We start from the raw sequence: 25,939 nt of genomic DNA on the forward strand, positions 1-25,939 counted from the left end.
CTCTGAGCATGCTCGGAGAGCCGGCGGGTCGCGCGAGGAAGCGGCGCGGCCGCGGGCGCTGCACGCCGAGCCGTTGTTGTGGTCCAGCCCCCGACACGTGACTGCGCGGGTCCGGCCCCCGTGCACAGCGCCGCCTCGCCGTGACTCAGCACTCTGTGCCGGCTCAGAGCTGGAAGTCAATCCCGGAGAGGCTAGTCAAATTGGATGTGTGGTCCTCCACTCCTGCTCCCGGGGCTGCTGATGCTGATGTTGCGGCAGCCATTTCAGTCTCGTCGGTTTTCGGGCTTCCGGTCAAAGAGGAAAAAAATATGTTTCCCTGTGGCCACGCCGCTCCTAGTTTCCCCTGAGTCAGCGGCTCCGCGTAGAACCCGGAGCTGCCCTTGCACAGGGCGAATGAGGAGAGCAGAGGGGCTGTGCCTAGGGCTCTCTGAGGTTCATGCTGCTTGCGGTCACCCGCACCAGCCTTTACTGCTCCGTTTGGCCTGAGCATCCCCTAGATGGTCTCTTGGGTGGTGTCAGTACCTTACTCTTTATGGCGCACCTGCTTTATGCCACGCTCTTTGATTTGGAAATCTGTGAGGCAGTCCTGGTTGTTGTCTCGTTTCATGGACGAGGCAACTGAGATCCAGTAATAGCAACAGGTAGTCGCTACGCAGGGATTTGAACTCCAGTGTGATTTCAAAGCCTGTGCACTTTTGCTGCACTTCACATCCTGCGTGAAGCAGATGGCCTCCTGCAGTGGGGCTCCTGGTTCTTGATACTTCCTCCACTACAGCCTTCCTCCTTTGACACACCCTTCCCCCAAAAGACCTCTGGTCTGCTAGTGAGGGGCTTAAGACTTTCTTTTTATTTCATTAATTGGTAGAAAGACAGTTAACTTTATGTAATACAAAATCCAAAAGCTGTGGAAAGGATTTTCTCCCCTACAATTTCACTGTACTTTGAATCTGAATTGATTATACTGAAGAAGGCCTCCAGGACCTTATGATAGAAGAGCAGTAGCCAAGAGATTGGGGTCTTCATGTTAGCTCAGAGGGTAACCAGCTGGGTGGACCTAAGCAACGTTGTGTGTATCATAGGGGACCCCTACCTCTTCACCTGTTCCAATGAGAATCTGGAAGAAATGTGGTTTCCCTTCCAACCTAAACATTCTCTGATGTTAATACTACTAGATTAGTTGAAAAAGTGCAAACCTTTTTGTATTGTGTAGTAGTATTTCTAACGCATGATGCTGAGACGCGCAATTGCTATTTTAAGTAAAAAAAAAAAAAAAAAAACCTTTTTTTTTTGGCCGCACTGTGCTGTATGCGGGGTCTTAGTTCCCTGACCGGGGATCCAGCCCACACCCGCTGCAGTGGAAGCGCAGAGTCCTAACCACCAGACTGTCAGGGAAGTCCCAAGAAACACCTCTTTTAACTTAATTTCTAAAAGCCATTTTTAGTTTATATGGATTTAAAAAATTTAAACATGTTCATTTTCATGTAGAGTTACTAAAAACCTGCTTGTCAAGGGAAGCCCTTTATTAAGCTGGGGAAGCGTCAGTGTGTAAAGAAGACGGGTAGGAGTCAGCTGGGGATGAGGTTAAAGATGTGGGAGTGAGAAAGGATGCCTTAGAGGCAAGATCTCTCAGGAGACATGACTTGATGGGATCCAGAGCTCACGTAAAGAGGTGAGCTTTTTTACTTTTTAAAAATAATAGTATCGTCTTCCTGTGAGATGCTAGGGAAGATGTATTGGGATGGGCAATGTGGTAGCTGAGTTCCATAGACTCACTCTTTTCACTGGAGTATAGTTAAAGAAACACAGCTTTTTTTTTTTTTTTTTTTTTGCGGTACGCGGGCCTCTCACTGTTGTGGCCTCTCCCGTTGCGGAGCACAGGCTCCGGACGCGCAGGCTCAGCGGCCATGGCTCACGGGCCCAGCCGCTCTGCGGCATGTGGGATCTTCCCGGACCGGGGCACGAACCCGTGTCCCCTGCATCGGCAGGCAGACTCTCAACCACTGCACCACCAGGGAAGCCCAAAACACAGCTTTTTTTGATAGACATTTCCAAACAAGCACAGAAGTAGGGAGAACATAGTGTAATATACCTATTACCCATGTTCAGTATCACTGCATGGCTAATCTTGTTTTGGGTATTCACCCCCTCTTATTACTGTAGAGCAAATCTTGCTGAGTATGATCTCAAGTGGTTAGCTCTAAGTGAGTGCTAAAGAAAAAAAGAGGAACGTAGGGATGAGGGGCGATCCAGGAAGACAGGAAGGAATGAGCAGTAGGCTAATCCCTTACTGGAAATCAGTGTCCTTCATGCAGAAATTGGAGACGGTTGACGTTATCCAGTGGTTTTTATTCCAAATGTTCTAGCTATTGTTATAAATTATGGGACCTTGCATTTAAAAACAAAGCCAAAAACAAAACCAAAAATTGTGCTTGTCACATGTAGTATAAACTGTTTCACAATAGCTGGCATGGATAATTATTATGGTCAAAGTAGGCCCACTGTCAAAAGGAGAATAAGTCTTTCAAGCATGTATTTACCCTTTTAAAGATCCCTGATGTTAGTCTACACCCCTTTCCTCCCATTTCGCTTACACTGGTTCACACAGACATATGTAAACTTCATTGTAGATTAGATAACATAAAATAATTCACCTTTGACACACAGCAGCCTATCATTTGTGGATGATGAGATGTGAAAAGGTGCTAACTGTAATTACATATACTTGAAAAGGCAATTGTACTAAATATTGAGCAATTTTGCTTTGATAAGATTAGTTCCTAAAAGAAAAAAAAAAAGGAATAACGTAACTTTACTTCCTGAAGGTATTTTTCCACACACAATACCCCTGCCATTTATTTTAGTACTTAGGCTAAAATGTAATAGGTACCTTTGGGGGAAAAAAATCAACTCATCTAAAATGCAACTTATCCTACAATGCACAGGGCAGCCCCACCTGAAGAATCATCCATCTCAAAATGTCAGCAGTGCCAAGGGTGAGAAATCTTGGTCTACATGGATCAGGATTAATTCTGAGTATTACGTGGGTGCCTTTCCTTAAATCTTTGCAAGGGTTTCTAAGGTCATCAGAATGATTAGTTGAGACGAACTGAATATATACAATGGTTAGTATCACTTTATTTGCAGTTACCATGAACACAAATATATACAGCTGTCTAATACACTCTTTGTCTGTAGTATGCTTCTGGAGCTTATGATAGGAGGGTGAGGTTAGGGCCCCTACTTTATCCTGTTTTTCTTTTCCTCGTGTTCTCTTAGTCTCCAACCCCGGTCTACTCTCCATAGCATCTTATTTCCTGTCCATGTGAGGCTAGTTATATATTTGTACCAATATTAATATTAAACTGCAGAGTTCTTAGTCCCCTGTCTAGATTTCTTAAAATTCAGTTTAAAGAATGAAAACTCATTAGCTTTCTTAAAAGCTCTTTTCCTACTGGACAGGGAATATGTCATATGTATGATCAGGCCATCCAAGATGGCTATTCTCTTGTTCCCATCCCCTGCTCGACCAGTGCCTGCTTCACCTACACCTACTCACATGACTGACCTTCCTATTGATATATACTTGCCCCTGCCCCTAGTGATTGTTTTAACTTTAGGTAAGACATCTCTACCATGATACATTATCAAAGGGGCGGTGAGGGGTGCCCCTCTGCTAGTTTCCCTGGTAATCCATAACCAAGCTGACGTCAGTTCCCCCTGTAACTGGTAACCTGCCCCCAGCACACATATCCCTCCTACCCGCCACCCCCCAACCCCAGCAAAGACTGCCACATAGTGGGGTGTCATTCTAGGTTCTTGCTTCTGGTGTGTAAGCTCCCCCATCCATTAAGCCATTGACGTCTCTGTTGCTGACTCCGGGCTCTTTCTTTGGTCTTGAAGCTGGGCAAGCTGCGGGGTGCAGCCCGACAGCATACTGGAAGAAGGCTTGGGTGCTAATTTGCTGAGTAGTTGTAAAGATTGAAAATAACCTGCAGAGCATCTGACACATATTGGGGCTCATGAAATGGTACTTCTTTTGCATCAGTCAAGGCAGGGTAGGAATTTCAGGAGTAGCAACAGTACTACACTCAAATAGCAGTGAGCTCATGAAGCATCTTCCAGCCATGGATGATGCTTCTGCTGCTGGAATGGTAAGAAGTTTTAGATTTTTCTGGAATGACACTCCGTTGTTACTCAAAAGCTCAGTACCTGTAAAAGCTGGGGTTAAAACTCCCCCCTGACCACTGAAAACTGCCTCTCTGGGACTTTCATTTTTAAGGTTTTGTGACTTCTGCCAGTGTCTTTTCTGGAAGTGTCATTCAGGCAAATATCTATGGGTTTTCTACCTTACTTCTCCGCAAGAAGTAGCCTGGACAAAGTAGAGAACAGCTTGCTACCCAGCAGCTTCCCCATGGCCTCAGGTAGGGGCGTTGTAGGGGCTTCAAGGAGGACAGGCCACAGCTCACATGGCACGTGGGCCAGTGAGTTCACAAAGAGAGTTGCCACAAAGCATCACTTTGGGATGGGCAGCCCTGCCCTGGTACAGCCCGCCGTTGCCCTTCTGAGGAGTGTTCAGCCAGGGAGATGCACGCCAGCCAAGTAGGTTGCTCCATTTGTCCTTGATCTAGGGAAGGAAAGGGATCTAAGAAATCATGCTACATCTATTATGATCAGGAAGGCTCACATTTATTCCTCCCCACAAACCAAATAAAGCAGCACCTGATCTGGGTGATCACTGCCACCTGGTATGGTCACATCTCACTGTGGGTGGCAACATTCTTTGCAGTAAAAATATTCTCCTTTTCAAGGTGTGCAATATTATAGAAAAGTTTGGGAAAGACTTCTGTGAGGTATGAGCCCATTTTACAGAAGAGGAAGCGGAGGCTCACAGATTATTCCATCCTCAAAGGCCACACTTAGAAACAGCAAGTGAACAGCAAAACCAGGATTTGATACCAGGCCTGTTTGCCTTCAAAGTCCAAGTTCATTCCACCTTCCTCACACTGCTAAAAACCACACCAAACCATATAAACAGTAATACCTAAATTTTGATTAGGCTTTTATGGCCTACCAAGTGCTTTGACAGAAGAAAGGGAGAATTAAGAGGGGAGGGAACAAACATTTCTCATATACCTACACTGCACGTGGTGCTTTCCATCCACCATTTTATTTAATCTTCTTAACAGTGTGAATTTCTGATTCACAAAAGTTATAGTAGATGGTCTTGGTTTATTTTACAAATTTAAGTTGCCCTTTCATTATTTTCTCTCTGTACCTTGCGAGTTCTAAGAACAAGCACACTAATAACTCATATTTGTGTATGAGTATAGCTTTCACATAGTTTACCTCATTTGATTCTTATAACACACCTGTGGAGTAGGGCAATTTTACAGGGAGGAAACTGCGGCTGAGAGGTTACCTATCTTCCCCCAAAGTGGCACCACTAGCATAAGGCCAGGCTGGGATTAGAACACACATTATTTCTCCAACTCTGCCAGCACCTGGCAGTGGACCTTGATTCATGAGTATTTCATCACCAACCCAGTTCTTCAAGAGTTGAAGTTTGGCACATAGTTTTCCCTCCCCTCTTTTTCAAAATATTCCCGATCAACAGAAAAAAAAAAAAAAAAAGAACAAAAAACCAAAACCAAAACAAACAAACAAACAAAATATCACCAATCAGTTGTCTTTTAAGAACTAATACCAAAAGAAGGCTGGCCCAGGAAATGACTTTCTTCTCTGGGTAAAGGAGCTGCTGGCCTCGGGCAGGTGGTAAGGTCAGTGTCTCTCTTCATCCAGTTGATGGCTTGACCACCCAGGTTCACCCCATCTTTTCCCAAAGTCTTTCCTCCTGGTACCCTCACCTGACTCCTGCCTGCAGGCTGCCTTTACACATAGGCTGCCTTAATATAACATATAATATGCTGCCTTAATATATATGCCCCCCTTTCACTACTGGTTTATATAATCTTGTGGAGTTTTAATATGACTTCATTTTAGAGATGGGGAAACTGAGCTGCAGAAAAGTTGAATGATAGAACCTGCACTTAAACCCGGGTCTTTTGACAGAAAAATCAGGACCCTCCTTGCCCTAAGAGCGATGGTGTCATTTCATTCTGTAGAGACTTTCGTAATCAGACAATCATCCTTACTGGCTCAAGACTGTGCAAAAGAAATTCTTAAACTTGATTTTTTTGTTTTTATAAATTTCTGTTTCTCTCTCTATACCTTTTAATTTCCTTGTCCAGAACTTTGGGGCATTAGAATAATTACCTAAGTCACGTGCTGATGGAAGAAGATAGAGAGAAAGACTGGATGACCTTGAGAAGACCCTCAAGAAATGATTTCTTTCTAAAGGAAAATCTTCAATAACTACACTCCTTAAAGTAAACCCATAGATGTAAAACAGGCCACTCCTTTTCAGTATCATTCACTGAAAGTCATGGTTTGGAAAATAAAATTCTCTGCCCAGAGATGTCTCTCAAGCACACAGCACAGCCTTTTTTCCTGTCCAGGAAAACCGAATGTAACTTTTGTGAGAGCTCACGAACCATTATGGGGATATTCAGTGGGTTTTCTGAGTCATAATTAAATTGCAAGGGTGATAGCTAAAACCTTGAATGTGAGAATTTGTCCTTGAAGTTAAGATTATTACTGAAGTAGATTTAGGCACTATCATCTTGTTTTCACTTTGCAAAACAAATAACTAAGAAATCTTTTACAGATGTCTTTTAATATTTAAGAACATGGATTAAATATGTCCATAAACTAGCTATGAAATGAGTACCAATGTTGATCTGGGCTACAAAGAACTTTTGGAAATTTAGACAATACATAAAGTTCCATGATTATATAATGAAGGCAATTCTCTGCCAGTCGGATTAAATGTGTGCTTGTTTATTTAACAAATATTTGCTAGGTACCCACTCTATGTGGGTCCTTTTCTTGGTACTGGGGACTTGGGGTGAATGGGAAGGACAACCTTTCTGTTCTCATGATCTTTCCTTCTAGAGGGAGAAGACAGAAAATAAACAAGAGAGTAAGCACAGTGATTTTAGGTGCCATTTTGAAGAAAGTAATAGAGAGAAGTTATTACTATTGTGATGATTTGCATATGTCAGACCTTCTTCTGTTTGTTTTTGTTTGTTTGTTTGTTTGTTTTTGCGGTACACGGGCCTCTCACTGTTGTGACCTCTCCCGTTTCAGAGTACAGGCTCTGGACGTGCAGGCTCAGTGGCCATGGCTCACGGGCTCGGCCGATGCGCGGCATGTGGGATTTTCCCGGACCGGGGCACGAACCCGTGTCCCCTGCATCGGCAGGCGGACTCTCAACCACTGCGCCACCAGGGAAGCCCAGGGAAGCCCAGGGAAGCCCCTAGGGAAGCCCCTAGGGAAGCCCCTTCTGGTTAGCTTTGCTAATGATTTAACTACCAGAGCTGTGATTTTGCAGGCCAAAAAAGCTACCAGCTCTAGAGTATTTTCCTTTGCTCCTGCTGGGGATAAAATCTATTAGTTGAAGTAGAGAGTTTTTTCCTTCTTTTCCTTCAGGTAGGGCATATAGCTTCCTTCCTAAAATCCTTCAAAATGAGATAATCGTTGTAATTGTTATTGAAAGACAGATGCTTTAGTTACCTTTGATAGTTTGTTATGCATCTCTAGATCTTAGAAACAACATTTAAACAATTTCTAAAACCTCAAGTATTTAAGAAAGATTTATGATGGGATTGATTCAGTAAGTCAAAATAGTGTCAAAATGTCAAAGAATATTTGATTTGATGTTCATTAAATTGACTTGACATGTTACTTGGGTCAGGGTTTTTTTTTTTTCCAGAATTTACTTGGATTGAAAATGATAATTAGTGGCATTGCCTTTGCTAAAATTAGACTCTGCTCTTCTGCATGGAGACCACATCGATAGAAAGTTCCTAACACGGGGTGGTGAAGGGCATCTAGAATGTAAAACCAGAGGGAAAAAGTACAAATTGTCCCATTTTTCAGATATTTGGTACATTTGATGAGGTCAAATTTGTAAGAAATAAATAGTTTAATCCATATTATATTACACCCAAGGTTGTTTATAAATCCTGTTTTTTTTTTTTTCTTCTCCTCATAAGAAACAAACATAAATTCTGCCTCAAGATGGAACCCCAGCAAGAGTTTTCTCTTTTATCTATCTTTGTATTTTCTAGTTGTAAAAAGGAGATTCAGGTCATCCCATTTTAACTAGAGTAATATGTTCTGAGGTTTCTGAGTTTTCATTTTCAAGTTATGGCCAGTTTATATAGTTTTAGGGCTGTTTTATATTCAGATGATTATATGGTAGTTTATTTAAAAGGCAAAAAGAAGTGCTAATGTAAGCCTGCAAATATTTATTCCGACTTTTAAAAGTCTGTTAACAGCTCAATTCAGGTAACATGCTGCATGATTAATGAAAGCTGGGTTTCTTTTAACTGAGAAAGAAGACTGTTGAAGTAATTAAAAAAAAAAAGCCTATTGTGTTTTGTTTCCTCTGAGGCTTGTAGTTTAGTAATCGCATTAGTATTGCATTCCAGACTCCCAGAGGAAAGGCATGAAAACTGGTGTAGATTATGAGGGGTTACCAGAAAAAGGGAGAGGAGGAAAGAATTGAGGGGAAAATGAAAGAAAGAAGAAAGGGAGAAAGAGAAGAAGAAAAAAAAACAACCAGGGACAGCCTGGAGGAGTGTCTTTGGTTCCTTACGGACCAACTCATTCCTTCAGATATTAGTGTGCTAGTGACAGGACTCTGGGCAAATACATTAACATCTTAGCCTGGGTTCTGGGGGGAAAAAAACAAGATTAAGAAAAAACGTAAGAAAAGAAATTGAAAATGATAACAATTCCAGCCACAGAGTTATTGTGAGGTTTAAACAGCATAACATATATGAAAGTGCTTTGAAAAACTTCTCTACAGAAGAAAGTTCTCTGCAGATACTACAGGCAGACCTCAGAGAGACTGTGTGCAGGTTTGGTTCAGACCACCACAATAAAGCAAATATCAATAAAGTGAGTCACATGAATTTTCTGGTTTCCCAGTACATATAAAAGTTATGTTTACATTATACTGTAGTCTAGTACTATGTCTTAAAAAATGTAAATTTTTAATTAAAAAATACTTTATTGCCAAAAAAAAAATGTTAACCATCATCTGAGCCTTAAGCAAGTTGTAGTAATAACATCAAAGATCACTGATCACAGATCACTGTAATAAATATAATGATAATGAAAAAGTGTAAACTATTGAGAGAATTACCAGATTGTGACACAGAGGCACGAAGTGAGCAAATGTTATTGAACAAATGGCATGAATAGGCTTGCTTGATGTGGGGTTGCCACAAACCTTCAATTTGTAAAAAATGCAATGTCTTCAAAGTGCAATAAAACGAGGTGTGCCTGTATTAATAAAAGGTACAGGCCCATTTACCATCTTCTTTCTAAAACCATATTTGAGGTATTTCAAGGGGCCTCCAAGCCGGGCTCAGGCACAGAGAGTAAGATGAACATCCTTTATCTTGTGAGAAAACTTGCAGTGTCTCAATACTCAAGTGGGTGCATGTGGGTGTAGGAGGAACAGAACAGTATCTCTTTGATTAGTGCCTATAGTAAAATCAAACAAACCCCCCCCAAAACCCCCCAAACAAAACAAAACAAAGAAACCAAAACTGCATTTGTGCATATTTAAGATATGCTATCTCATTGGGAAACTGGGTAGGTGATTCATTCTACAAGACAGGAAAAGGTGAAGGAAGCTGATTCATCCAGTTCAAGGCCAGGATCCAATAATTATGGAGGCTGTGTTCCATTCACTGAGGCCATAGTATGTGTCCGTTACTGTGTTCAAACTCTTAAGCATAATCTCATTTAATTCTCACAACCACTCTATGGGGCCAGCAATAATAGCTCCATGTGGCAGCTGAAAAAAGCAACCTTCAAGGATTTAAGCATATTTACAGGTTACATATCTAGTAAACGGCAGAGTTTGAATCCAAGTCCAGGTGTTCACCACCTTGCTTCTCCACTTCAGCTCTCCAGGCCTACCTGTGACACCTGCTCTTCCCCAGTGTGTAGGGGCTCAAAGGCAAGGGGCCCAGGGCTCTCCTGCAAAGTCAGCTGTTGGCCCTGTGGAATCAGAGACCTTTTTCCCCTACCCGTCCCCCTTTCCTGTAGCATTTCCGGAGGGTGTCTGTGTTCCTTCTCCCCTCTTGGGGTGGTGGCACCATCCTTGAGGGCATCCATGGCTTGCTTCTCAGTGATGTTCTCCTAGTCCCAGAGGTTGGTGAATACTTTGCAGGGGTTAATGGAGGAGCTGGGAAGTGTCAGGGTTCAAAAATGGGAAAGAGGGATAAATTAGGAATTTGTGAGTAGCATACATACTACTATATATAAATTATCTGGGAAAAGAATCTGAAAAAGAATATGTATATATATATGTAACAGAATCACTTTGCTCTACAACTGAAACTAACAACATTGTAAATCAACTATACTTCAATAAAAAATAATTTTTTAAAAAAGGGAAAAGAGGCAGGAAAACGAGAAAAGTAAGGGTACTAGGGAAATATGAAGAGATCTAATGAGTAGTAGTTAATTGTCTACTAGGTGCCCAATACTGTGATAGGTGCTGGGACAAAAGAGTGAACAAAAGGCAGAGTAGTTCTCTTTCTGTTTACAGCCAGTTTGGATAGAAAGAAAGTGGTGTTAAATAAAGAGATGTGTGAATTAATGCATAACTTTAAGTTATGATGTCTTAGGACAGTAGAAGAGTGCTATGGAAAGGAATAAGGAGAGGAGGATACAGTTTATTTTTTTTATTTTTAATTAAAAAAATTTTTTTAGATTTTTTTAAAACATCTTTATTGGAGTATAATTGCTTTACAATGGTGTGTTAGTTTCTGCTTTATTACAAAGTGAATCAGCTATACATATACATATATCCCCATATGGGAGATAGTATCAGAAAAGGCCTTTCTGAGAAAGTGATATTGAAAACATGTTTATAAACTGTTTGATACTGAAATACTTGTATATTGATGATTCTAGAATAATATAACTATTAACCTTTGATGGAAGTTATGCGTAATAGTAGGAAATGCATTTATTTTTATTACATATGCATACTATAGTTTTTGAAAGTAAATTTCAGCTGTAAGTGAATATTTCTATAACTGCTATAATTATAAATTTTAAGGAACTATTATTATCTTTGTATTACCTGGAATAAGACATAATAATCATTGATTTTTACAGATAAAATATCAATTTTTTTGTGAAGAGATTTCTCTTTTCCTCATATCCCCCAATTAACCAAAGTTTAACTCCTTCTATACATATAATAGAAATTATCTTCTCACCATTTAATATATCTGTTTTAATATTAATATTCTACAGTATGTGGGCTACATCTCATTTTTAAGTCTTACTTATATAACCACATAGCGTTTTGTTTCCAGTAAAATGTTACTTAAATATTTGGTTTAGGATACATCTACATTTTCATAGAGAATAAACTGATAAAATTTTAGCAACATTTAATGGCCAAATAAAACATTTAGAAAGCTTTTCCAAAAAAATACAATAAAATATGTACTTTCACCCTACCTTTTTATTATTTTTTTTTAGGATATTTGTCTTTCTCTTATTTATTTATTTATTTATTTTTGGCTGCACTGGTTCTTTGCTGCGCATGGGCTTTCTCTAGTTGTGGCGAGCGGGGGCTACTCTTCATTGTGGTGTGTGGCCTTCTCATTGTGGTGGCTTCTCTTGTTGCAGAGCACGGGCTCTAGGTGCACGGGCTTCAGTAGTTGTGGCACGTGAGCTCAGTAGTTGTGGCTCACGGGCTCTAGAGCACAGGCTCAGTAGTTGTGATGCACAGGCTTTGTTGCTCTGCAGCATGTGGGCTCTTCCCGGAGCAGGGCTCCAACCCGTGTCCCCTGCATCGGCAGGAGGATTTTTAACCACTACACCACCAGGGAAGTCCCTCGCCCTTCCTTTTGAGTATGAATTATCACCTTATTTCCTACTGAAAGTTACTCCTTAAATATTTTACATTAAAAATAAAGTTATCTTAATTAGTGGGAAGAAATATTGATCAAAATCATTTATATTCCATCCTACCTCTGTGCAAAAACTTCATGTAAAACGGTGTATGTATATTTCAAAGTGTAAAAGTTATGTGTGTGAGAAATTTTACAATTATCAAACCATTAAAAGCACTGTTAATTTTAACTGTTAATACTGCTGAATAACAGTAAAGCTTGTTAAATGGTAAAAATATATTTCCTCAGTTCTGATTCTTCTTTGTTACAGTCTGAAGTCACGATTTGTTTTATGATCATTGTTTATGATTAGCATTATGGCTGGGGTAAAATAAATTTTTTCCCCCAACCCTTCTTAGTTAATTGATGGTGCAGCTGACAACTACAGTTGACCCTTGAACAACAAGGGGTTTAACTGCTGGATCCACTTATATGGATTTGTTTCAGTAGTAAATACAGCAGTATTACAAGAATCCTTTGTTGGTTGAATCCTGGGGTATGGAGGGTCCACTATACACGGATTTTCAGCTGTGAAACCGTAAAGAGGGTCAGCACCCCTAACCCCTTCCTTATTCAAGGGTCAAGTGTAATGGATCTTAGAACTGGCAAAATATGGCATGATGTACATAGTGATTTCAGCAGCAAGTCTTGCTTTCATCCACCTGGGGTATAAAATGAAATATCATTAATTTTTACAAAATTTTATTGGACTACAGTGGATTTATAATGTTGTGTTAGTTTCAGGTGTACAGTAAAGTGAATCAGTTATACATATACATATATCCACTCTTTTTAAAGATTCTTTTCCCATATAGGTCATTACAGAGTATTGAGTAGAGTTCCCTGTGCTATACGGTAGGTCCTTATTCCTTATCAATTTTATATAGTAGTAGTGTGTGAATATCATTAATTTTTAATATCCAATTTACCCTGGTTCTTCTCCCCAGAATGCGACTGATTGACCTGAGCCCCTGCCCCCATCCCTCACTTTCCCACATTTCCCACTAGGTATTTCTGAGAGTCCTGGAAGGGGTGCCTTGCACCAGACTTATAAGCCCCTCCTCTCCTGTAACCGCGATGGACCCACATGCTCTCTCTCCCGCTCTGTCTGGGCCACACCCACTGCACTTCCTGTGCCTCAAGGTCGGTCTCTTCAGACATCCCAGGTCTGTATAGACAGGGAAGTCCCCGGATGCTGCCTCCACCTGTGTACAGTCGTCAGAATCTCAGCGGCTTCAGAGTGCCGGGAGAGATGTCCCCAGGGCTGAACTGCACTTGGTCTGGAGGCAGCTCTGCTGGAAGCCAGATGGTCTCCAAGCCTCCTAGGGACGCTTCTGTGGCACCTCCTTACCTCATTGCCGCCTGGACACCCCCATCCCTCCTTTTTGCCCACCTTCCTTTCAGAGACTAGTCTCCTTAAGAGTGTCCTGGCAGCTCCAACCGATTCCCCTCTGAGCAAGGAAACTGCAGCGGCCTCCTTTTCCCCCAAAAGGCACCAAGTCATTTAAAAGAAAATTCAGAAAAGGCAGTCAGCAAGAACCACGGAGACTACAATAGCTGTTGCCCCATTTTAAAATTAAGAGACTCAGCAGAGAAGATTGGAGGTTGAATGATTTGTCCAAGGTCCCAGACCTAGGAAAACCACGGACAGGCAGAGAACCCAGAACTCTCTATGCCACCGCCCATAAGAAGACTGAGTTTTCTTTGTCCTCCTGGCTTTTTTTTTTTTTTCCTCTTGCCGAGCCTATCAGCTGAGGGAGGTGGAGTAAGAAGTGGGAAGCACATCTCTCCTCCAAGTGCAACTGGTTTAACCCCCACCCCATCCAACCCCTTTCATGTTGCTGCCATTGTTTCGGGCATAAAGCAGGGACAGTGTCCCAACAAAAAGGCTCCTGAACATGTGTTTCAGCTTTTACCTTGCATTTTTCTTTTTTTAATCCCGTTTGATATATGCACGTATATGCTTAAAAAAAAAAAAAGGAAGCTCCAGACAGCTGAGAAGAAATAGTTACAAAGTGATGACATCTTTTGTTATGAAATCATTCTTATGATTTTAAGTGAGTTTGGATTTTTTTTTTTGATCAGTTTTCTCCCTTAAAAGAACCAGGGAATTGAAATGCAGTTAATTCATTCATTCCAATCTTTTTTTTTCCCTCCCTCCCACCCTTTCTTTCTTCTTCCTTCATTGATCATTTAGGAGACACTTGCAATATTTGAGACAGTGCTAATGGGATACAGAGATGAATATAGCTGGTACATTTCCTAGGATACTACACTGCAAAGAACTGGATCTTGAGAACGACGGTAAATACCAAAAAAACTTTAGTATGAATTAGGAAAGGATAATTATTTAAGCAAAATTCTGATGACGTGCTCGTTTTTTATTTCTGTTTTTTTTTTTTTTTTCGTGGTACGCGGGCCTCTGACTGTTGTGGCCTCTCCCGTTGCGGAGCACAGGCTCCGGACGCGCAGGCTCAGCAGCCATGGCTCACGGGCCCAGCTGCTCCGCGGCATGTGGGATCTTCCCAGACCGGGGCACGAACTCGTGTCCCTTGCATCGGCAGGCGGACTCTCAACCACTGGGCCACCAGGGAAGCCCTCTGTTTTGTTTTGTACATAGATTTCTCTCCACTGGAAGAGAAGGGCACTGGGGAGGCATCAGAGGGTGGTGATACATGGACTAGACTTTGAAGGACAAGTGAAAAGTTGTTATGTAGAGATTGGGACATGGACACAGAGTTTTGGGCAGTAGGACCATTAGGAACTACATCATGGAATCAGAGGACATAGTCCACAGTGAATATTCTATTTTGATGGAATGTTAGATTTTCAAGGTGAATGATAAAAAATGTTTTAAAAGGTAGATCCAAATCTAGAAGACGTAAAATGCCAATCTAAAGACTTGGGGCTTTGTTTTGTTTTGTCCTATATTGTGCTAAAAGTTAAGCCAATGGTACTCCTCAGTTTATAGCAAAGTTTGGCCATTGGTCTGTGCTAGACTCTTCTGTTTCATTCATTCATTCATTTTTATTTCCTTTTATTTCCCACTTCCAGCAATGGCAACAATGCTAATGCACTTGATAGTCACACCTTTTCTGTATGTGCTTTTATTATATAAGTACGGTTGTGTGCATGCTTTTTAAAATACCCTTCGTTGTGGAAAATTTCAAAAGTAAATGAACTACGCATCATCCACTTGTAATAATGATCAATTCCTGTCAAATCTTATTTTATCTATAGCCCCATCTACTTTAGCAATCCCTCTGGTCAGATTACTTTGAAAAAATCACAGACATTATATTATTTCATCTGTAACTATTTCAGCCTGAATCCTTAAGGGATGAGGACTTTTTTTGGGGGGGAAACATAACTTCAATGCTATTATCTTGCTTAAAAAATTAGTGAAAATTCCTTAATTATTTCTTCAATAAGTGGTGTTTGTATTTCCCTAATATTTCTGTAGAATATTAGAGGAGATGGAAAATTTTCAAATCTGTAAATTTGGAGGAGGAGCCCTTCAGAGCGGGACTAACAGTTCTGAGGAGGTGGCGTTGCTCTCAGTGGGTCACGTTGAGTCTGGCTGGGGGAATGTCGGGAACCCTGCAAACCAGGCTCAACTGTTGCTACTGGCACAGACTCCACTGCTGGGGAAAGGAAGGCTTGAGAGGTGGTAATGGTTCCCTTTTTGATTTTCCAGTTCTTTGCAACCTGGCTAGCAATTCCTTAATTATGTTCAATACTCACTGTTAACAATGGCTGTGTGTTTCTGCCTCCCAAGTGGACTCCAGCTGAGAGACGTCATCTCATGTCCCTTTGGCTTCTCCTCTCCACCACTGCGTTGATATTATCTAGAGTTTTAATTCTAGATTATTATAAATATGTATTTTTATTTTTAATTTTCCTTTTATTTGCTCATTTTTTAAAAATAAAAAATCGGGGTTCGTATTTCATCTCTCTTTTCCTTTTTTTTTAAGTTTGTTGATTTTGAATATTTATTTATTTATTTTGACTGTGCTGGGTCTTAGTTGTGGCATGCAGCATCCTTTGTTGCAATATGTGGGATCTTTAGTTGTGGCATGTGGACTCTTAGTTGCAGCATGTGGGTTTTTTAGTTGTGGCATGTGGACTTATAGTTGAGGCATGCATGTGGGATCTAATTCCTTGACCAGGGATCAAACCCGGGCCCCCTGCATTGGGAATGCGGAGTCTTACCCACTGGACCACCAGGAAAGTCCCTCATCTATTTTTTTCAGACCAATTTTATTTTTCTGGTAACTTTTTTTTCTTTTTTCATTTTAACAGCTTGATCGAGGTATAATTGACATACAGGAAACTGCACATATTAAAAGTGTACATTTTGATAAGTCTTGGCACATGTATACACTCTTAAAAATCATTACTGTAATCAATATCAATATAATGAACGTATTCATGTCCCCCAAAAGTTTTCTCCTGCTGTTTTGTAACCCTGCTCCCACCCCTCCCTGCCCTTTTTCCCCATCCCCAGGCAACCACTTACCTGCTTTTTGTTGCTGTAGATTAGTTGCATTTTCTAGAATTTAATATAAATCGATCAAACACTATGAACTCTTTTCTGTTATTCTTGTTTAGCATAAGTATTTTGAGGTTCATTTATGTTACTGCATGTATCAATAGTTCATTCCTTTGTATTGCTCAGTACTATTCCATTATATAAGTGTATGGCAGTTTGTTTATCCATTCACTTGTTAATGGACATTTGAATTGTTTCCGGTTTTGGCTATTACCAGTAAATTTGCTGTGAACACTCGTATAAGTCTTTGTATGGACATATATATACTTTCTTTTTCCTTGGATAATTCATTGGAGTGGAATGGCTGGGTCAGATGGAAGGTGTATGTCGAACTTTTTTTTTTCCACATCTTTATTGGAGTATAAATGCTTCTTCAGTGTTGTGTTAGTTTCTGCTATACAACAAAGTGAATCAGCTATACATATACATATATCCCCATATCACCTCCCTCTTGAGCCTCCCTCGTACTCTCCCTATCCCATCCCTCTAGGTCGTTACAAAGCATCGAGTTGATCTCCTTGTGCTATGTGGCTGCTTCTCACTAGCCATCCACTTTACATTTGGTAGTGTATATATGTCAATGCTACTCTCATTTCATCCCAGCTTCCCCATCCCCCCCGTGCCCTCAAGTCCGTTCTCTACATCTGCATCTTTATTCCTGCCCTGACACTAAGTTCATCAGTGCCAGTTTTAAAAATTCCATATATATGTGTTAGCATACGGTATTTGCTTTTCTCTTTCTGATTTAGTTCACTCTGTATGACAGATTCTAGGTTCATCAGCCTCACTACAAATAACTCAATTTTGTTCCTTTTTATGGCTAAGTAATATTTTATTGTATATGTGTGCCACGTCTTCTTTATCCTTTCATCTGTGGATGGACATTTAGGTTGCTTCCATGTCCTGGCTATTGTAAAGAGTGCTGCAATGAATATTGTGGTACGTGTCTCTTTTTGAATTATGGTTTGTTCAGCGTATACACCCAGTAGTGGGATTGCTGGGTCTTATGGTAGTTCTATTTTTAGTTTTTTTAAAGGAACCTCCATACTGTTCTCCATAGTGGCTGTATCAATTTACATTCCCACCAACAGTACAGGAGGGTTCCCTTTTCTCCACACCCTCTCCAGCATTTATTGTTTGTAGATTTTTTTTAATGATGGCTATTCTGACTGGTGTGAAGTGATACCTCATTGTGGTTTTGATTTGCATTTCTCTAATGATTAGTGATGTTGAGCATCTTTCCATGTATTTGTTGGCCATCTGTATGACTTCTTTGGAGAAATTTTGGAGGTTAATCCTTTGTCAGTTGCTTCCTTTGTAAATATTTTCTCCCATTCTGAGGGTTGTCTTTTCATCTTGTTTATGGTTTCCTTTGCTGTTCAAAAGCTTTTAAGTTTCATTAGGTCCTATTTGTTTTTGTTTCCCTTAGTCTAGGAGGTGGGTCAGAAAGGATCTTGCTGTGATTTATGTCATAGAGTGTTCTGCCTATGTTTTCCTCTAAGAGTTTGATAGTGTCTGGTCTTACATTTAGGTCTTTAATCCATTTTGAGTTTATTTTTGTGTATGATGTTAGGGAGTGTTCTAATTTCATTCTTTTACATGTAGCTGTCCAGTTTTCCCAGCACCACTTATTGAAGAGGCTCTCTTTTCTCCACTGTATATTTTTGTCTTCTTTATCAAAGTTAAGGTGACCATATGTGCGTGGGTTTATCTCTGGGCTTTCTATGCTGTACCATTGATCTATATTTCTGTTTTTGTACCAGTACTATACTGTTCTTGATTACTGTAGCTTTGTAGTATAGTCTGAAGTCAGGGAGCCTGATTCCTCCAGCTCCATTTTTTCTTTCTTAAGATTGCTTTGGCTATTCAGGGTCTTTTGTGTTTAACTAATCAATGAATTTGATAAGGTTGCAGGATACAAAATTAATGCACAGAAATCTGGCATTCCTATACACTAGCAATGAAAGATCAGAAAGAGAAATTAAGGAAACAATCCCATTTACCATCACAACAAAAAGAATAAAATACCTAGGAATAAACCTACCTAAGGAGGCAAAAGACCTGTACTCAGAAAACTATAAAACACTGATGAAGGAAATCAAAGATAACATAAACAGATGGAGAGATATGCCATGCTCCTGGATTGGAAGAGTCAATATTGTGAAAATGACTATAATATCCAAAGCAAGCAATCTGCAAGTTCAGTGCCATCCTTATCAAATTACTAATGGTATTATTCTCAGAATTAGAACAATAAATTTTACAATTTGTATATTGAACTTTTTAAGAAACTGCTGAACTACTTTTCAAAGTTGTTGAACCAACCAGCAGTACCTGAGAGTTCCAGTTCCTCTATATCCTTGGCAACACTTGGTATGGTTGGTGTGTGGTGGTATTTCATTATTGTTTTGTTTTGCACTTCCCTAAGGACTAATTGTGTTGAGCATCTTTTCATGTGCTTATTTGCCATCTATATATCTTCTTTGGTAAAGTGTCTGCTCAAGATAGACCATATTTTCAGCTATAAGACAACTCTCAATGCATTTAAAAGGATTCACATCATACAAAGTATGTTTCAGACCACAGGGGAGTTAAACTAGAAATCAGTAACAGAATGATATCTGGAAAATCTGCAAATATTTGGATCCAGTGTTGCTGTTAAGAAATCCAATTCTTGTAGCTTTATAGGAGATGTTTCTTTTTTCTGGAAGCTCTTAGAATTTTCTTTATCTTTTATGTGCTTAAATTTCCCAGTATTATATCTGAGTTCTTAATCTTATTTGGCACTCAGTTCCTTCCATCTAAGTTCTTTCATCTTTCTTTAATTCAGGGTTATTTATTTTTATTATTTCCTTAAATACTTTTTCTCCTCTCTTCAATTATCTCTCCTTTGGATTCCTATTTTCAGTATGTCAGCATGTCTGCTTTTTATCTTCCATGATGCTTAACTTTTTTTTTTATATTTATTTTTGGCTGCCTTGGGTCTTCGTTGCTGAGGAGGGGCTACTCTTCGTTGCAGTGCTTGGGCTTCTTATTGTGGTGGCTTCTCTTGTTGATGAGCACAGGCTCTAGGCACGTGGGCTTCAGTAGTTGCAGCACACAGGCTCAGCAGTTGTGACATGTGGGCCCTAGACCGTGCGGGCTTACGTAGTTGCAGTGCGTGGGCTCCGTAGTTGTGGCTTGCGGGCTCTAGAGTGCAGGCTCAGTAGTTGTGACGTGTGGGTTTTGTTGCTCTGCAGCATGTGGGGTCTTCCCGGACCAGGGATAGAACCCGTGTCCCCTGCATTGGCAGGTGGATTCTTAATCACTGCACCACCAGGGAAGTCCCTGCTTAACTTTTTATTTCTATATTTATTTCTTTATCCTATTTTTTTCTGCCTCCTAGGAAATTTCCTCAATCTGCTCTTTCAGTTTTGCAGTTTATTCTTTAGCTATATTCAGCTTGCTATTTATCCCATCTACTATTCTTTCTTTGAGTGTTTTTTTTTAATAGTTAATCTTTCAATTTGCCTATCTTTTTGACTTTTTCCTGTTTCATATTATCAGTACCTTTTGACAACATTAGTTGTGCTTATTTTAAATTCTTAATCTGCTTATTCCAGTATTTCTGCTTGATAGGATCCATGTTGTGCAGCTTGTGGTTTTCCTTCTCTAGGGGTCCTAACCTCAGGTATTTAGGTTGTGAGCCGATGTTCCCCTAGAGTTATCAGGTACCAGGATGAGACACCAAGGCTCAGGCCCTGGTTTATGGCTTTCTTGTGATTTTAAGAAGAGGTTAGAAGATGAGCCCCAGGAAGAGAGTCCTAGACACCAGAACTGCAGTACACCACCCAGCTGTTGCCATCCCCTCACCCCCAACTAGGCGTTCCTCGGGTAAGGGTTCTCCTCTAAAGTTTTAAAGGGAGAAGACAGTTCTCTCAGATGTGACCTACTATCCCTTATGTGGGCTGGCAAGGAGGCTGGGAGGAGTGGGCCTCAGGGCAGCTGGTCAGCGTTCCCACCTTTATGTGGGCTCCTGTTGCTGCCTTCTGACTCCCAGTGGTAATTGGGTGGGCAGTGGCCCAAAAGAAATCTGAGAGAGGCAGAGCAGAAACTAACAGCTCTCTCTCACCTGTTACTCTGCCTCTGCTTGCCTCTCCACCAACAGCTGACAATGGTCTGTAGTCTCTCCAGAATTCCTCACAGTTTTGAAGATTACCACGTTCCTCTCTCTTCTGTAGTCTCCCCAGAGCTGATTCCCCGTGGCCTGTCTCTGCTAAACGTCTTGTCTGTACTGCATGGGGTGGCAGTGGGGGATAGGTTACTGAGAGCTTTTGAGTTTTGCTGTAAGAAAATTAATCTTGCAGCAGAGTGCAATAAAAAGAGGAAGGAAACAGTTATGAGTCTAGATAAGCAGTAACAAAGATCTGAATTGATAATTTGTATGTTGAAGTGAGAAGATTTTTTTTCTGTATAAATAATTTACTTGTTAGTTGAACCCAAACTTGAAGAAGCTATTGGGTTTTTTTTTGTTGTTGTTGTTGGTGGTGGTTTTTAAATATTTATTTATTTATTTTGGCTGCACTGGGTCTTAGTTGTGGCATGCAGGATCTTTAGTTGCATCATGTAGATATCTTAGATGTGGCATGAGGACTCTTAGTTGTGGCATGCACGTGGGACCTAGTTCCCTGCCCAGGGATCGAAACTGGGCCCCCTGCATTGGGAGTGTGGAGTCTTACCCACTGGACCAACAGGGAAGTCCCGCTATTGTTTTATTTTGCCTTTTTTTTTCCTAAGTAAGCTAGATTTTTTTTTGTTTTTTTTTGGAGTGAATTGCAAACTAAGCACTGGGAGAAATTCAAGATGTTAAAGTGAAAAAGGAAGCTAAATGAGGCCAGATTGGATAGCAAATTGCTATTATTTAAAACTTATGGACCACCCAGACTATGGCAAGTTCTATTTAAGAAAATACAGAAACATGATTCCTTCCACTTAACAACTAACAGTTTCAGGAAATATATACCACATCTTCTGCTTGTGTTTTACTCCAGATACTTCCAATATTTAAGCTTGTTTAATCTGAGGAATTTCCTCTTCGTTTTCTTTCCCTTAATTTTTTTTGAGCGTGGTTCCCTTTCTCTTTTCATAAAAATAGAGACTATGAACAAATGTTATTGTGTATGTTCATATTATTGGGCTGAAAGTTGGTAACTAGAACACTATCTTTATCCTTCATAGGCAGGCTAGATGGAGCTTTTGTTACCCCCTTGCAACTATTCAGTGTGTTTGCCCCTCCACTCAACAGTAACTGGCTAGTCTCTATTTTTATTTTAGACTAAAATCAAAGAAATCAGTTTGAACTGTCGCATGCAAGATTTATGTTAACTATAAACATATGAAAAGTGTTCAATCTTAAGTAAGACAGAAAAGTTTTCTTTTCTTTTTTTCTTTTTTTTTTGCCTATCAAACTGCCAAAAATTATATGTAAAAAGATTTTGGCAGTAAGAATTCTCGTAGAATGCTGATGGGAACATAACTTCTGCTCACCATGAAGGGTACTTGTAGATATGGCTATAGCTGCCTCTGTGCAGCAGGTGGATACCACCTCCACCACATCCCATATTCAGTGGTTCTCGAACTTTAGTGTGCCTCAGAATCACTCAGAGAGCTTGTTAAGACTTGGATTGCTGGGCCCCACCCCCAGATTTCTGATTCAGTGAGTCTGGGGTGATGCCTGAGAACTGGCATTCCTAACAAGTTCCCAGGTTACAGTGACACTGGTAGTCCAATAGCAACTTTAAGGACCACTGCCACATGTCAATGGTCCTCGACCCTGGCTATACCTGGGGATCTTAAAAAGAATCCTGTTGCCAGAAACTGCCAGTGTTCATGTCTACTCCCAGTGATTCTAGTTGAATGGTTGAGAGGGGGCCTGGATATCTATATTTTATAAAAGATCTTCAGGAGATTCTAAGTGGCACTTTGGGTTGAGAACCACTGCCATATTCTCATTCTCTACCCATCATCCAGAGGAACTCTTAGAGATGTTGTTTCATTTCCAGTCAAGCCTTCAACATTAAGGTATTATCAAGATATTTTTATTTAAATTGGAATGCCCATTGGTCTTGGTCACCACCAAAATTAAGTCATTAAGTATTTTTCTCCCTACTCTTAATCGTTCCCCATGATTTCTCTTCTCTGATCCATTCTCTCCTCCCTCTTCTCCCCACTTTCTTATCCCATTCCCATCTTCCAGTTGCTTCCTTTAGAATGCTTCACTAATTGGTTATTAATAATCTCTTCTCTTTCAGCCTCTCTACCACTTTTTCCCTTCGTCTTCTTGCCTTATCTGTAGCTTGGCTTGTTTCTGAAGATAGCACTTTTCTTGCAGCCCTTTCAAATGCAGGCTGCGTTTATAAAAGGAGGGTCTCTTTGGTGCTTTCTGCAGAGGACTGAGATGGGTAAGATATGCCCCTATACCCGCTAATGTCTCTCCTATACCTCAAGTTTTACCCTTAACATTTTAATCCTTAGGCTGGGCGTGGGTAATACTGTTATTATGTTTCCTCAGATATTCACTTTGAAGACTGTGAAAAAGTTTCAGATACCTTCAGAATAGGTTACGTGCCTTATGCAAGGAGCCAGCTTCCTATCAAAGCATGATTGACAGCATGATTCTGTAACAAGTATCAAGAATCTTAAAAATATTTATGCCCTTTGACACTTTGATGGGTGGAGGGAACACAGGATAGAGAGGCAGAGGCCCAGGCCAATTCCTTCCATCTATTTCTCTCCTTTAATAAGAGATGTGTAGAAAGGGAAATTCTTCCCATTCTTTTCATTAGGCCCAGAACAACATCTAGTGACCCTGAAATTCAATTCTGCCCAGAGCTGTAGTTCTCATTGGGAGCAAGTCTAGGTATGCTCGGAGAAGAGATGTGGACATATTTATTCACAAACACACTTTGGACTTTTTTTTTTTTTTTTGCGGTATGTGGGCCTCTCACTGTTGTGGCCTCTCCCGTTGCGGAGCACAGGCTCCAGACGCGCAGGCTCAGCGGCCATGGCTCATGGGCCCAGCTGCTCTGCGGCATGTGGGATCTTCCCGGACCGGGGCACGAACCTGTGTCCCCTGCATCGGCAGGCGGACTCTCAACCACTGCACCACCAGGGAAGCCCTGGACTTTTTATTTTTAAGTATCTCTGTGTCACTGGTGCGTAGTGTTTTGCTTCCACACTTTTTATGCATGCACAAGATCTGGGTACAGTTTGGCTGGCATTTCTGGGAAATGAGACTAGTTTGAAGGGTGTGTTTAAGCCACAGCTGATAATTCTTCTTTGATAGAGACAGCCCTATTCTGGCCCAATGTACAGAAACTGGGTGCATAGAAAGATAGGAGATGCAGTGGGATGCTGGAAAGAGCAAAAGACTAGAAAACTCAGAGTAAGAATTTTTGACTTACTAGCTTGTGATTTGGGGCAATTTACTTAGTTTGTGTGAGCCTCAGTTTCCTCACCCGTAAAATGGGGATTAGAGTGTCTTTTATTTTCCTCACAGGGTCTTTGTGAGGATGAAGTAATTTAATGTGTGTGAAAGTACTTTGACAGTAGTAACGTGCCATAGAACAAAGGCAAGGCATTCTTGTAGGATGGGGTGTGGTGCTCTCCTGGGCTTCAAGGGGAATATTTGAGTTAAATTGACTTGTGAAATCTGTGAGGTAGACATGTTAGTAATGATAAATTGTAAGTTTAAAAATGGTTAACTGTAGCTTCTGGAATTATAAAATAATTGAATGGAGATGAATAAAAATAGCATAAATTTACCGGATTAAAAAGAACCTCAGATTTTGAAAATATGCTACCTAGTTAAACAACATCAAATAAACAAACAATTATCCAAATAAAAACATTTAGCCCTTTCCTAAGCCCTTTTTCTTTTAGAATAAAGATTCCCTGATTCTTAAAATATTACCTAGCTTCTAGTTAGATATGGGAATGTTTTAGTTATTCTACCCTACTTACCAAGAACAATCTTTTATATTTCACTTGAAAAAAAAAAAAAAAGACCAGCAAGTTTCAACATGGTGCATGTGACAATGTTAATTTTCTGGAATATCTCAATTTCTAGAAATCTCATTGATCATAAGGCCCTCACAAACTATCGTGTTTATGGTCCCTTTAATCCTTCAAACCAAAAATCCTCAATGAAAGCCTCCTTTTGGGGGTAAGGGATATGAATATTCCTCCTAAGGAACATACCTCCTTGGTTTTGACTTCTGCTAGGCCGTTACTCCCTCACATCCGAGGTTTCATAATCCCCATTACTTTTTTTCTGCACAGCAATTCTCAAATCCGGCCTTCTTTCATCATCTCTAAAGACATCTTCTTAACCCGTGACTGTTTATCTTCTGCCTGGATACTTCCTGAACCTTCCATATCGCCAGCGGTATGAGGTTCTATGCTGACACTTTGGCCTCACTTCAAAGTGGTGCTAAATTATTTACTCATTCTTCACTGATTTCTACTCAGTTGTCTTCTCGTTAAGCTAAATCCACCTTTTGCCTGTATGTCTCCAGACCAAGCACAGTGTTTTGCTCATTTTAGTTTTTCAGTACATGTTTGTTAAACCCAATTGAATACTTTTCTTTATCAAGCTTGCAGCATAAACTGGACCCTCAATGAGCAAACATAGATGTTCGTGTCCCTGTTGATATAAAACATGACTTTAGAGTTTTCAATGTGAATCTTGGAAAACAAACCGCCTTGGTGAGACGGAAGAGCAGTGATGTGGGTGGTGAGAGCATGACCACGTCCTTCACCCCAGGACTCAGGAGAAAACTTTCAGTCTCTTGTTTTGGTAGTTGGAAGGATTGTCCAGGATCCCAGCAGAGAAGATGGAGTTTTGTGTGTGTAGAGGTGACAACTGGTGCTATGGAAGTGGAGGAGTTTGGTCAAAGAAGGATATAGTTTGAGGGAGAAAGGAGTCACTTTTGAAAGGGAAAGTAGTGGTTAGCAAGCTTGGAGGAAGGAGAGTGGGGAGTGAAGTGTCAGAGAATTCACATAGATTTTATAAGAATGGAAGGTTCATGAGGACAGGGGTGTCTTTGTATTGTGCACTGTTGTATCTATTCTAACACCCAGAACAGCACGAATACGGAGAATCCAAGTTGGCCCTGTCCATGTGCCAGAAATATCCAGCGGTTTCTACTGGATCCTGTGTGGATGGGTGGTTCTGCATTAAAGGCCTATGAGCACTGTTGTTCTGAAAGCATTTTATGTCTGGGATGCAAATGGGAAAAGGCCCGGCAGAGACCTCTGATGGATGCAGGCATCGTGACACATTATTTGGCCTCCC

Source organism: Mesoplodon densirostris, chromosome 10 (genome assembly GCF_025265405.1).
Source record: "Mesoplodon densirostris isolate mMesDen1 chromosome 10, mMesDen1 primary haplotype, whole genome shotgun sequence".
Classification (NCBI taxonomy): Eukaryota; Metazoa; Chordata; class Mammalia; order Artiodactyla; family Ziphiidae; genus Mesoplodon; species Mesoplodon densirostris.